The sequence below is a fragment of the Pteropus medius genome, unplaced genomic scaffold (assembly GCF_902729225.1).
Source record: "Pteropus medius unplaced genomic scaffold, Ma_sr-lr_union100, whole genome shotgun sequence".
In the NCBI taxonomy this organism is placed as follows: domain Eukaryota; kingdom Metazoa; phylum Chordata; class Mammalia; order Chiroptera; family Pteropodidae; genus Pteropus; species Pteropus medius.
Genome location: NW_024349800.1, coordinates 35,637,870 through 35,651,720, shown reverse-complemented (window position 1 = coordinate 35,651,720; position 13,851 = coordinate 35,637,870). Strand labels below are relative to the sequence as shown.

General features: G+C 47.9%; 1 long non-coding RNA gene across 1 annotated transcript; it reads right to left on the bottom strand.

The window, feature by feature from the left end:
• Positions 1 to 6,489: 6,489 nt before the first annotated feature.
• Positions 6,490 to 7,733, bottom strand: LOC120621681 (uncharacterized). The gene is made up of 3 exons (XR_005658242.1): positions 7,662 to 7,733; positions 7,388 to 7,499; positions 6,490 to 6,804 (listed from the first exon to the last, which is right to left on the bottom strand). It is a non-coding gene; the product is annotated as an uncharacterized LOC120621681 (long non-coding RNA).
• Positions 7,734 to 13,851: the final 6,118 nt, after the last annotated feature.

Sequence of the window (13,851 nt, the reverse complement as noted above, 5' to 3'; positions counted from 1 at the left end):
GAAGGTTGAATAGGAGTTCAACAGACAGACCAAAGCACACACAAAAAACCCTCTAGGCAGAGGGAATAGAATGTGCAAAAGCACGAAGGTATGAAACAGCCTGGCCCACAGGAGACCTGCAAGGGGTTGAGATGGGATGACGATAAAGAGAAGAGGGACTCTGAGGTGAGGCCGAGGCTGTGAGTGAGAGCAAAGCATGAAGGCCTGATGGGCAGCTCAAGCTTTATCCTGAGGGCCTTAGGGAGCCATTGAAAGGTTTTAGGCAGGAGAATATGATATGAAGATGTTTCTCATAAAAAAAAAAAACTGTAAAAAGCAAAAAACTTGTTTGAATATTAAAGTCTTCACAAACTTAAATATTCCAGAAAACGCTTGTGCCTTTAACATAACTAATGTATTTAATTGCTTGCTAATGTTTTCATCTGCGTATGACTCTTGTTAAAACTAGATAACAGCCCCTTTTATGCAGGTATCTTTGGATCCTTCACCATCTCAATTGACTTATTTAGAACACAACTAAATGTTAGTTTCACATAATGATTGTAATTATTTTGATGTACTCTATATGGAAGATAAAGTGTTTTCTCAAGTGTGGAGGGCAGATCAGGGGCAGGGGTGGAAGTGGGAGAGAGCGGAGGCAGGGCAAGCTGGGGGAGCTATTGCAATAGCCTCACCCTGCAGCAAGGGGGACTGGACCGTGGAATGGTGGTAGGAATGGAGAGGAAGGTGTGAAATCAGCCATCCAGGAGAGAAAGGCAGTAGGAGCAGCAACTATCAGAAGTGACTGGAAGGAAGAAGATTCAACGAAGTGCCAGAAACCAGTTAGGCGTGTTTTGTATGCTAGGCCAGGGTCATTTTTGCACATCCAATGAAGCTGTTCTCACAGGAAACAAACCTATGCTCCCCGCCAGCTGCCCTGACCATGCACCCTTTCTCCCAGCGCTCTCCTGGTGGAAGAGCCTGTGACACGCCCCTCCCAAATGTCAACAATGCCCAGGTTGAGAAACCCTGCTTTAGACCAGGATTTCAGGGGTTCTCCCTGCCCACGCAAGCTAGGAGGAGGCTAGATGCTGGAGCGGGGCTCCCAGGAAGGGTGTCCCAGTGATAAGAGTAATCCTGACAATGACAACAGTTAGAGTCTGTGCGCCCCTGGCACTGATGAGGCACAGAGGGGCTAGGATCAGCCTGAGGTCCACCAAGGGGCAAGGCAGGGCCAGGCCTGGAGCCCACCGCTCAAGCCTCCTGGGACAGAGCCCCAGAAGACCTCTTGAGTCCTCCCTGAATGGGAGAGGGGGAAGGGGGGCTCTTTCCTTCCTCTTCCCAGCGACCCCTACTCCAGTGGACTAGGTCAACTTTTTTCTTCTTTGGAACTTGCACTGTGTTCAGACACCTCTGGCATCATGGGCCATGGGGGCCCAGGTTGGCATCCGTCAGTGGCAGCCCAGAGCCCACCCTCCACTGGCCAGGCTCAGGCTGTTTTGGCAACTTACTCAAAACACAAAAAACAAAAGCAGAGCTGTCTCTAAGATTTCGTTTCTGTCCTACTGCGGCTCATTTTTATTTGTTTATAGATCAACCAGGCTGGCCTCTCCCCAGGGACACAGTCCCAGCAAACCCACAGAGCCCAGCCCGAGTTTGGCAGCACCTGCTGTGAGTCTGAGGAAAATGTTTCCACCAGATCAGTTGTGTTGGGGACGAACCACAGGCCTGAGGGAGCCAGGCACACACGCCAGCCTGGGGCATGCTCCTACCTCTTGGTCAACTGGGCAAACCTATTGCCTTCATCTCCTTTCACTCTTATAATGATTTTTATCTCAGAGATAGCACAGCCCTTCCATGCCCCTGGCTCTCAGTCCCAGGACTCAAACTCAAACCCTCAGGGCACATCTTCACTTTCCTAACAGGGCCAAAGGCTTAGTATGCAAATTAGGTCACCGTTGCCCCATCACTGCCTCTTCATCAAGCAACTGCCAAGCTCCTTGCCTCTATGACCATGGGAGAAGGTGACACAGCTCCATGTGCCCACAGGGCTGAACCCCAGGCTCAAATGGATCAAAATACCCACCGCACCCTCCCCTGGAATCATGGGTGGCTACTGCCCTCACATTTGGGTGTCTGGCTGCCCAGAACTGTGGAAGCCTGCTATAGAATACACCATCATCTTCTCTAAACTGAACCCTGGCAGTCCTTCCCCATGCCTCCACCCCAGGATAAGAATTTAAAGCCCTCTTTCCTTAGGTACCCTACATGGCACTCTTGGCTCCCAGCCGAACGGCCAGCTTCTTGCATCCCCCCATTACCCTCAATTATCACAGGCCCACAGTGAATGCTTGATAAGCACAGATGGCAGGGAAGGAATGTGATCCTCTGGAACAATGTTCTCAGGCACAGCAAAAGACTCAAGCTGCCAACAAGGACCAGAGTAGCCATCCGGCAATCTCTAGCCCTGAGCCTGGGGCCAGGTGAGGAGGCAGGTGAGGGAAAGGTAAAGGGGAGAAAAGGTGATGTCAGGGGATCAGCGATATGCTTGAGGTGGTGGTAGGAAGTGACCCCAATGGTCTAAGATCCTCTCTGACCTTTCAACTGGAAATAGACGCTCCCCACCGCCACTACAATATTTCTTACCCTCAACACTCCAAACTCACTTTGCACAATCAACAGAGGCCTGAAAAGATGCCAGGAAGTCGGTTTTGGGGTAATCATATCCTGTTCTGAATGCCCAGGGGAGAATGCTATGTTGAAATACATCTCCCGTAAATCCTTTCCTAGAATAACACCCCCACCGCCACCCCCAGTGCACAGATCTCCTCACTTCCTAAATTAATATCTGCTTTCCTCTGGGCTCATCTGGGCTGGAGGTGGAGGCCAGGCTGGGGGACCCTCCATCTCAGAGGACATAAAGGACAAATAATGAGACGTTTGGTCTTTGCCGGCAGGACCTGAGGCCCCGCTGCTCGGTGAGTCACAGGCAGTGAGTCACCCCTGCATTGTTTGTGTGGAGGATCCCTGGAGAAAGCAGTCAGACTGCAGGGGAAGTTGGTTTTTCTCAGCTTGCTCTGGGCATGTGAGTTTACATGCATGTGTGTTTGCGTAGTGTATGGGCATGTGTGTGGTGTGCATACATGTATGTATATACGTGCTTGGATTCTCTTGAGTGCACATGGGGTGCTATGTACCTGGAAAATTACTGTTTCCTAATATAGTTGGGTAAAAAAACGACTGTCCTTCAATCACAAGCTTGTGTCTTAAAGATAACAGGGCCATGGTGATACAGACATCAGCCTCCGGACACATCCCTTAGGGGTGCAGAGAGATAGAGGACCTGTCCACTCAGCACTGCTCCCACCCAGCTCCCTCTTCGTGGGACCCACCCTTTGCCCACCACTTATTGATCTTGTCCATACATCGTGTCCCCTAACCCTGCTCCTGGACACAGTTTACAAGGCCAGGATTGAGCACAGGGCCAGAAATGGGAATTGAGACTAAGATTCTAGCCTGGGTCTAACTGTTCCTCTGATCAGAAGCCACATAAAGTTGGAGGCTATGCGTGGCTGTTCTCCCCGCTGTGTGAGCTGGAAAGCACAAAAAGCAGCTGCCGGGAGAGAGGAGAATAAAGCAGATGCCCAGAGGAGCCGGGGGGATCGTACAGCCCTGCCGTGCCTCTGCCCTGCTCCTGCCGCGCCCCAACCCATTCCCTGTCCTCATCCTACAAGGAGTCACCTTCTCAGCGAGGCCTCTCCTGACACGCCCTCCCCCCAAGCAGGGCACCTCCGTCCTGCTCTGGGTCACCCCCTCTCTTCCTACCAGTCACATCAAGGTTGGATTTTGTTCCCACCACTTCCCCGCCTCCACACCCCCTGCCGCCACCAGACTGAACTCCTTAAGGACAGAGCTGTGGCTCATTTGTCTTTCTATGCCTAGCACTGTGGGTGCCCAAAAGGGTGCTCTGTAAATACTTTTGGGTTGATGTCCCAAGGCCAGTGGTGACCTTGACCCTCTCTGTTCCCTACACAGTGAAAAGAGACAGGTTTAACCTTGGTCTCTTCTGCCTCTGTGAAAGTCTGAATTCCCCTCAGCATATAGGGTTGAGAGCAGCTGGTCTCCTTCACGTGTCTCCCCACCCTATGCTGGGGAAACCGAAGGAGGAATTTATCCGTGGTCTGATCCGGGGAGCATTCTGAAGAACCTGAACTCTGTGAGCGGAAGGGCTCGTTTCTGATTTGGTTGCGATGCGTTTGGCTACCAGTAACTAATGCCCCCTGGAGGTGCCTTCAGGAAACTCAGTTTAAGGAATCCAGGGAGCCTTAACCCAAGGATGAGGGCCTTAGAAATCTCCCAAAACATTCTATACAAATGTGTGCACATATACATTTTTACAAATATGAAGTCAAATTGTACATCCTCTATGTGGTAATCTATTATTTTAATTCAACAGTATATTACAAACGTTTTTCAAACTTTATTTGTTACTGGTAGTGTTTCCATTGGAAGGATGTGTCAGAGTTAGAGGCCTGTGCTGTGTTGTTGAACATTAGCTTATTTGTTATTTTTACATCGAAAATAACACTATGCATGAATGCTGTTGTACCTCCGTGTTGACTGATGGTCTCCATCAGATAAGTTATTTACAGTAGGTAGCATCGTAGGCATTTAAATTGGGGATTTAAATTTTTTTTAATTTATAACACCTAACTGTTCTCCAAAAAAAGATTGCAGCAGCAAAGCCCTGCCTCTCCAGCATCCTGTGAAAGTGCACATTCCCTCACATTTAACCAGCCCTGAGCCCTGACCCTGCAAATGGTTTTCAAAGAGTCAATCCTTCATAACACATTTTCCCCTCCCTTGCTTAAAATATGGCTTCGTAAGAGAAACCCCAAACTCGCTGGGAAGGGGCTGACATGTGTCTAACAGCTTCTACTACGTCCAGGCATAAGGCACAGTCACTCTCACTTAATTCCAAGAGGTAGATATTATTTTTTAATTGGTTTTATTATATGATTCATGAATAGGGCAGCATCCCATCCAGCAACAAGAAAGGTGCTGCCCCAAGAGGTAGATATTATTGTTCCCATTTGACAAATGAGCAAACAAAGGCTCAAAGAAGTTACATGACTTGTTCAAGATCATACAGACAGAAAGTGGCCAGAGTCAGGTTTGGACCCCAGGTCTGAGGGCCTCTCTCTTTATGGCTCCTGGAGACAAAGAACATCTGGCCCTAACCCACGCCTTCTGGCCTCATCCCCTCCTGGACCTGGCCCAGCCCCTTCCCTTTCGTCATACTAGTCTCCTTCAGAGGGTGTTCATCGCATGTTAGCGCAGGTACTGCTGGGTGGTGAAATCAAAGGTGATATTTCAAATTGCTTTTCTGTACTTTTTACTACAGCAATACTTTATTTATTTAATAAAGAAAAAAAGGTTATTTTATTTTTTTAAAAAAATTCTTTGTCAAGATTCTCTTGGAGAAAAAAAGACTCCCCTCCAGTATTTCCCAGTGTCTCCAAACACTTGCATGCGTGCGCTGTAATAAGCTGGAGTTGGTGGGCCACAGGCTCTAGGCAGGAGGGAACAGAGCATTTCAGAAACATCCTGTGACCTTCCAAGGGAAGGCTGGGGCCAAGCTCACCCACAGTCAAGTCTTACACAACAGGCCACTGGCCTTTGAAGACATCCCAGAGCTACCGCTGGCCTTTCTCTCCCCCAGGGACCTGACCTTCCCCCACTCAGGCTGGCTGTCTCCAGCACAGACCCTCCACCAGCCAGGCCCTGGGGAAACAGCTGGAACCAAATGAGTCCAGTGCTGCAGCTAAATGGCCAGACCTTCCAAAACAAGCAAAGGGAAGCCGAGGGAGCCAGGACTGCTGGCATCAACGAGGGAATGAGCTGAGGGCAGCGCTGTGGGGACAGAGCCTAGGAACACATTGCTCAGGCTGAGCCAGGGCTGCAGAGGGGGCTGGCATAAAAAAAAGGGTAGAAGTTGGGAGGTAGAATGGAGAGTGGGCAAGGACTTCCCCTACTATCCCACATCCACTCATATGTACCAGAACACACACTTTTTCTGGGACTTCAGCAATATATTTAAAGCTTAGAGGAAATGCAATATATGTTGGATGGATGCGTGGATGGATGGATGGATGGATGGATGGATGGATGGATGAGTGGGTGAGTGGATGAGTAGATGTTTGGCTAAGCAAAGCAATGAATGAGTAAATAGGCCTGGTTCCTTTGGAGCTTAATGACACCAAGATGAATCAAGAGTCATAAAGATGTTCATACTCATTGAGTCCTTAATCCCATTCCTATGAATGTACTTTGAGGCAATAATTCAGAGGAAGAAAATTTCTCTGGCCCCAAAGGCTATAGTACCATTACTTCTAACACAGCGAAACCAGAATGGCCTAAATGAGCAGTGACCTGAGGTTGACGAGTAAATCACAGTAAAATGTTGAGCAGCCATTCAAATGATGACCGGGATGATGGTGTAATAAAAAGTGAGCTTTTTTTTCTGAAATAACATTCAGTAGGAAAAATTTTTAATTGCGTAAGCTTATAGAGTTATGTTAAAAGTCAGGTGGAAAAGTATTTTGGTAAAAAGAACAGTACGAGCTCAGACATTAGAAGATCAATATTCAAGGCCACTTGCATCACAGACTCATCATTTAATGTCTTCGGCCTCATTTTCCATATCCCTGAAGTGGAGACAAGCAAACTCCATCTCTTGCTTGGGAGGACTGCATTAGCTCTTCTATGTGAAAGGGCTTTGTAAACTGGAAACTCATCACACACTCGTCGAAATTATGTATTCCCCTGGATGGAGATCAGAGGGAAAGCAAAATAAATACAGCGGTGAGATTAGAACGAGGATTCAAGGAAGTGCAAATTCAGACAAAAATAATACAACATTTCACCCATGTCAGCTTGACCAAACACCACCAAACAAACAAACAAATAAAAAGCGCAGACAGAATGTCCTTCATACCTGATTAAATTAAATCTAATCCCTGGCTTGGACTGCCCGAACATTGCTGTCCACCTTGACCAGGTAGAGCTGGGTCAAGGACATGGCAAGGGGGATTATGGGAAGAGCATTCAGAGACAAAAGGCTTTGCTGTCCCCTGCTCCCAGGAAAAGGACTGATAAATTCAGATGCACTGAGCATGGAGTACCTACCACATGCCCACAGCTTCGTGGACATTAAGATGCTAGTTAGCAGACACATAGTGTTTGCTCTGGGCTGGGAATTTTAGAAGTGTTTTTTATATGTTAACTCAATTAATCCTCATAACAACCCATTTAGTTAGATACTATTATCTATTCTTTACAGATGGGAACACGGAGGCATGGAGAGTTTAAGCAACCGGGCCCGAGGTCCCCCCGCTGGTAGCATCACCTTTCACACACGCTCCCTGACACTCCTGCTTCAGTCTTCTGGGACCACCGTCCAGATAGCTGCAGACGGAAGTTTCAACGCAGACGTCTCTGGCTCTACTTCAGGTCTCTTTCTAGAGAACAAACCCACTGGTTAGTCAGCAGTTGGTCATTTTTTCCTGATGAGTTGTCTTTGCAGCACCAGAGCGGGGGACCCAGCCTGGACCAACACCAGGAACTCATGCCCCATCCTCTCCTCTCCCCATCTCCAGTCCTCTGAGTTCTGAGTTCTGTACCTGGAGCCTGGGGAGGGAGCTCTCTGGAGTGTTCTCCTCAAGCACAAAGGGCCTTGGGGCCCAGAGTCATCGAGCCTGGGAACAGAGGAACTAGCTCTGCGGCCTGGACAAATAGCTTAACTTCTCTGAATCCCATTTCCTCATCTGTCAGTGAGAAGAAGTATATATACTCCATTCCTAGGTCTAACTCCCACGGAGGGTTAGATGAGGTAAAAAGGCAGCCAGAGGGATGATGAGGACCATTCAGCCGGCCACCCTGGGGGCTCCCAAATTCAGGGACAGGGGGAGCCCTTGGTGTGAACTGTGCGCACTCAAGAGAGGACAAGGGCTTCTTGACAGGTAAAGGAAATGGGACTAAAACCCCCAAAAAGGATTAGCAGCGGCCCTAGTTCACAGCTGCTTAGAATTCAGTTCTCAAGTATTTGCTCAGCTCCTGCTGTAGATGAAATTGTGTTTGTGAGTGTGTTTGGGGCCCAGAGGGGAAGGGAGGTGACGATGGAAATGGAAGATGCAGTCAGGTGGCTCGCATGAACCATCAACCTAGTAGGCACCAGATTTTTCAAATCCATGACCTCCTTTAACCCTCACAGTAATCCCAAAGAGTAAGTCTTGTCGCCCCTTTTAAAGATGAGGAAGCAGAAGTCATTCTAAACTTTTCCTTCAATGCTGCCCCTCCAGGTCTAGTTTGGGTGAACTGAGAGCCTGGGATGGGAGGAGTTGCTCTCTGGGGACTTGGGTCTTGGCTGCGTCAGCTGGCCTGGATGTCCATTTCATAGCCTCTCTGTTACTCACTGACAGACTATGACTTAATTCCCCCCAGGCAATACCACTGGGCGCAAGAGGAAATGGGATGACTGACACAGAAGCTAAAAGCCTCAATTACCCTTTGTGACAAAAACATAGGACATTTTTATGAAGAGAGAAATTTTTGCCCCATAAATCACACTTATGAGAAATCAGCCTGAGTTGGTGACCATGGTGACAACCAGTGGGGATCGCCCCAGCCTCACACCTACTCATTAAACCCCAGACAGAGTTCTGAGGGAGCATCTGGGAGTCAGCCAGGGCCAGGATAAGGCCGGGGCAGGCAGCGGGAAGGGCCGGAGCTCAGGTATATCCTCGATACCCAACCTCGGCTGCTGGTGAGTATCAACTGTGGAGGTGAAAATAAGGGAGGGGCTTTCAAAGATCCTGCCACCCAGGTCCCACCACCAGAGATTCTGATGTAAGTGGTCCGGGTGGAGCCTGGGCATTGGGAGCTTTAAAAGCCACTCAGGTGATTCTGATGTACAGCCAAGGTGGCGGGCTAAATAGGCCTGACCTCGCCTGCCAATCAGTGAATCAAACAGCAAGCTTTTAGCAAGTGCAACCTGGTGGGGGAACCAGAAATAGGACACAGTTTCTGCCCAGTGTCAGGCTTATTTACAAGAAGCCGTATCGCTTACCCCTCTTTCCCTACCGGACCCCAGAAGGAGGCCTGGGTGAGGGGTGGGGTACTTTGAGGAGTAGCAGCTACACCTGATCAGCATCCAGAGGCCGAGTCTGTTTGGGGGCTCCCACCAACGCATACAACCATTGTCCCACCATGCCATCGTCACACATGCATGAGTCCGCTTGATCCTGCTTTCTTGCTCCTCTGCCCCTCACCAAATGTCCCCAGTGCAGCAGCCCCAGCTGCTCCAGGATCTCCTTTCATTTCATTTACAAATATTTGCTAACCACCTCAGGCATGTAATGAGCACCAGGACTGCAATGGGCAGTGGGCTAATAGAAGCAGGGACACAGGAGTCAACGAAGCCCCCTCAAGGAAACACCAGTTCTTATCACTTAACAAGTGGCATCTGTTCATGCGATGAGCTGTCTCAGAAGGGCTCAGAAGAGCCTCTAGCAACTCACTTTTTCTGATGAAATCACAGGCAGATTTCATGGCTTTCTGGTTACTCTTGGATAGGAACAAATAATCCCATGGTTTATAATAAAAAGTCTAGTTCGATTGAATATCAAAGCCACAGACTCTCGCCCAGTTTAAATGTCTACGCCCTCCTGCCCCGCCAGCCAGATCAGCAGCGAGGTGGCTCAGGGTTCTCCGGTGAGCCCTGTGTTCATCGCTGGCTCTGGGAAGATTCCATGGAGATTCCCGATGGCTGGTGTCCCCAAACTTGACAATGTTTTCACCTAAACTGACACCACAGCAGAAGCTCTGTTCAACACTTGGTGACTTACACGATATTCGAACTTCTGTGGATTGTTGATGATGTTTATTTTCTAATAAAAGCATTTAAGGGTATGAATTTTCATCAGAGTACAGCTTAATTTATTCCATTAACTTTTATTGCTTTCCCTACCTTTCAATGATGATAAAAGTAATATACGCTCATTGTACAATAACTCATACAACCTAGAAATGAATTTATGAATTCATTCAACAAATATTTATCTAGTACCTTCTGTATACCTGACATGTTTCTTGGCACAATGGATACACCAAGAAATACGTTAGACACAGACCCTGCACTCAGGTTCCAGTTCACTCACGTATCAGACACTCATGATTATGATGTCATGGGATGCAGAAAGATTAAAAAAACACAAGTCACCAGTCATCTCAAAGCCCAGAGATTTCCACGGTTCACATTTTAGTACATGACTTGCTGGTATCGATGTTATTATTATTATTATTACATGTAGCACATTACATGGTGAATATTTTCTCATATCAACAAATATTTTTCAGCCAAATGATTTTACTATTTCAAAGTGTGGATGAATCATAAATATCCTAATCATAGACTCTTTAAAGCTGAAAGAGTCCTTAACAGGCTCCTATTCCGTGGGTGTGTGAAGTGGGCATACGAATCAGGAGATGGCGGGAGCGTGAACTGCAGTGGTGTTCTCCTCCTCGTGGCACACACAGTCGGAAAGGAAAGGGAAAGAGGGGAAAGCTAAAACTGTGCGTGATTCAGCCCCAGCCCTCCATGTGACCCCTGGAAATCACCCCTGCACTGACAGCTGAGGGCTCAGAGACCCAGAGGGCTGGAGTGCCCAGGTGGCCTGCAGGCGATGCAATCAGCACAGCTGAATGTGACCATCATGCTGTGCCATCTCCAGAAACCAGTGGCCAGGTCTCCCCTCCCTCTAGATTTCTGAATTACTTGAATGATTTCCTCTATCTTTTCAGCAAAACCCAAGGTTGAGGGAATCAACTTTGAAAGCTCTTTTTAAGGGAAGACATTGTACTCCTTGGAGATGTAAGGCCGGACCCTTTAACACCTTCTTAATTCAAAGACTGAATTTGGCTCAAACTCCCTTTCCTCAACTGCAGCCAAACTGCTGCTGAATTTCAACTTTATTTAAACTTTGGGAAGGTCTGGTGCATGTCTTTAGCTGGGAGAGGATTTTTCCCTTCCTTTTAATCAGTTCATAAGTCAATAAGCAGCTTGGGCAATAAAGTTCATAGTTGGAGAAACCAAAGACTAAATCACCATCCACATTCACACCCAGGGTGGACGGTCTCAGCTTTCAAGAATTTAGTGTTTGTCTTGGAGAAAACCAAGGGCCTAACTGCAGCCAAGGGAAAGAGAAAAATGCCGCCTCAGCCCTGAGCTCTGTTCCCCTGCAAACACAGGAGCAATGGAAGAAGAACCAGCACACAGTCAGGAAACATAATCAAGGGAAATATCTTTGCAGTTTTGTTTTTTTAAGGTTCTGATCTTGCAGTGCCTTCCATGCGTTTGTGTAAATGAATTCACGAAACCATCTGTTGGTGGCACTCTCTGTGACTTTGCTTGGTCATCACCCCCAAGTGATTCCTTTGAGGGTGTTTAACTTTTCCAACTAAACTTTATACCTTGGGCAGGAATCTTGTGGAGCTTGGGGTTTGATTTGTTTTAATGCTACCCACCCAGGGCTCTTCACACAGGCTCGGCTGTAATGGGATGAGAGGGGAAAGTACATCAAAAGTTGTAGTTCCCGCTTAACTTACAGCCACATGACATGGAACAAGTTACTTAACTTCTCTGAGACTTGTTTTTCTCATCTAAAACATGGGGATAGCAGTGTCTGCCATGTGAGGTCATGCCCCATTAGGAATCTTCTGGAGCAAAAGAATTAACTGAAAATTAAGAGAGCCTAGCATTGGACCAGATGCCTTCCCATACTTGAAGACTCATTTATTCCACTGCAAGTCTATGAGGTGAGAAGTATAATTATCCCCTTTCAGGTGGAAAGGCAGAGGCTTGGAGTGATTTCCGGTGACTCTTTTCGCAAGGTCACCCGGCTGAGGAGAAGGCACTGTAGTATGCTGGTAAACCGACTCTGAAGAAAAAAAAAAGAGCCTCAACTTGTAGGGTTTGTCAATTGCTATGGTGTAAATACTCTCACCATGGCTAATTTCACATTAACCAGTAAGAACCAGCTTCAGCACACTGCTGGATGCAGTAACAACTGGATGCAGACTCAGATGTCTGGGTTTCAGGTAACGATCATTTCCTGAGCTGAGGACTGAAACTGAGAAGATTCCTGCAAGCAGAGAATCCCCTCACACCAGAGACAGACCAGGGCTGGTGGAATCACCTATGTATGGCTCCACCCCCAAATCTACCCAACCAGATCCTCTGGGGCGGGGCCTAAGGACCTGCCTTCTAAACAAGGATCTGTACCTACTTTGGACTTTGGATACGGCCCAGCCCTCAGCCATCAAGAAGGTAATGAGTCCAGGCACCCCAAAGGCCCCTCTCACTCCTGTCTCCCAAAGGGAGCAGGGGAGCCCACATATCTGAGGAAAGAGAAGATGGCATCCTGGGTCACCCGTACTGAGATTCCGGTTCTGGGCGTCTGTGTAGGGGCTGGATCATGGTGGTGAGCTGATGGCTCTGTTTTCGGATTATTCTGTTTTTCACCAAATCCGATTCCTCTGATTGTAAGCCACACCATTTTTAATTTACCACCAAGAAATAAAAAGTGTTGCCAAGTTCAAAGATGTTAAAATGTGAAAAAGTATGTTTTAGAATTGATGGAATATGGTATGTGTGGGTGTATATACATTCATATATCTCCCAGGTTTGCAATAGCTCATTAAATATTCGATTCTTTGAGGCTGAGGTTGAGTCCCACTTCTCTTTATGTCCTCGGAGATCCACCAGACTTGGTTAAATAAATACATGCCTAACAGCATAGCAATGTATACAGTTTATTGATCAGTTATTAATAAATGCCCCCAGGCTCTGTGCCAAGCACTTTACACTTAAGCTCCACAAGGATCCTCTGAAATAGGCTCCAGGTTATCCCCAGCTTACACGGGAGATAACAGAATCCTGCCTGGAACCTGAACCCCAGGAAGAGACCCCTCACCACCTTCACAGCACTGGCTCCGCGGAGACTTTAGAAAAACATGCACTGAATCAAATTGTGGGGCACCTTCTACCTTGGCCTGTTCCTCAAGGCTCGACAGTAAATAAACCAGTCTGATTTTTCTTTGGTGCTTGTGCCGCAACAACGACAAAAAAAGATAACATTTTAAAAAGCAAAGTTTTCTCACCTCTGGTGGGGTTTCAGCTTTCTCAGACTTTTTGAAGAGGAATAGTAGCAGGAGGATTTTCTCAGCTGTGTAACATCTGGAGGGCTTGCTGGCATCGGACCTGAAGGATTTAAGTCAGGACGTAAACTCCAGGTGCAAGGGACTGACAGGGATCCCCCACCCTCTCACCGCACCCCATGCCTCCAGGCTGGGTTCTTAACATTTACCGGGCTTTCCAAATCCAGGTGTGTCCCATCAGTTCCCATGCTTCTCCACCCCATTCCCACTCTGCTGTGACCTCTGGGGTGGCCTTGCTCCCTGGAGAGCCGTCCTAATGAGAGATAGTGTCTGGGAAACGCCTTGTGTCCTTGGCTCAGCGGCAGCAGAGTGGAGATTTTTCAGAGGAATTCGTATTAGGAAAAGAAAGCACAGGGAACGGAGGTTGATGAGCCTGGACTCCTGCTCCAGGGTCTCGGGAAAGGCGGCGTTGTTGGTTTCGGAGTGGACTAGGGCCACAGCACCACCTCGCCCCTTCCGCGTCCTAGTCAAATCGCTTCCTTTGCTGGGGAAAGCATCACAATGCCTTTCCCCGCAGGACTTCAGCCTGAGCAGTTCTCTTCTCTTCAAGTTTTTGAATGGTTTTGCTGTTGATGGTGGTGGTGGTGTGTGTGTGTG